Source organism: Etheostoma spectabile, unplaced genomic scaffold (genome assembly GCF_008692095.1).
Source record: "Etheostoma spectabile isolate EspeVRDwgs_2016 unplaced genomic scaffold, UIUC_Espe_1.0 scaffold273, whole genome shotgun sequence".
NCBI classification, from domain to species: Eukaryota; Metazoa; Chordata; class Actinopteri; order Perciformes; family Percidae; genus Etheostoma; species Etheostoma spectabile.
In genome coordinates, this window is record NW_022605577.1 from 476,892 (window position 1) to 477,222 (window position 331).

Here is a 331-nt window from a genome sequence, read left to right on the forward strand (position 1 = left end):
CAACCAATCAGACCAACGATCCAGGTGACGTACTTTGCAGACAGGGGAATTGACGGGTGGATGCCCTTTGGTGGCCGCCATGTTTAATGGCAACCAAAAGCTGCTTGCCGTCGCTCATTGGCTGTTGCTTCTTTATCGCCCTTGTGTTACACCCGCCAGTAGCACCCAGGTGTATAAGCCAGTTTGTGATTGGTTCTTGCAAATGTGCAATGGAAGCAGGATAGATAAATGTACAGGTTTTCTGTCTGAGCTGCAGGGAGAAATCAAGTCTCTGGCAGATCGGGCTGGGTTTACCCAGTCTAGTAAATCTGCTGTCCTGAGAGGACAACAC

The 331-nt window shown here is 49.8% G+C and overlaps 1 protein-coding gene across 2 annotated transcripts in view; it reads right to left on the reverse strand.

Annotated features, from left to right (window-relative positions):
* The window catches only part of pigg (phosphatidylinositol glycan anchor biosynthesis class G (EMM blood group)), a 99,034-nt gene that overhangs the window by 39,356 nt on the left and 59,347 nt on the right, over positions 1-331 (reverse strand). The gene's annotated exons all lie outside the window — the stretch shown is intronic.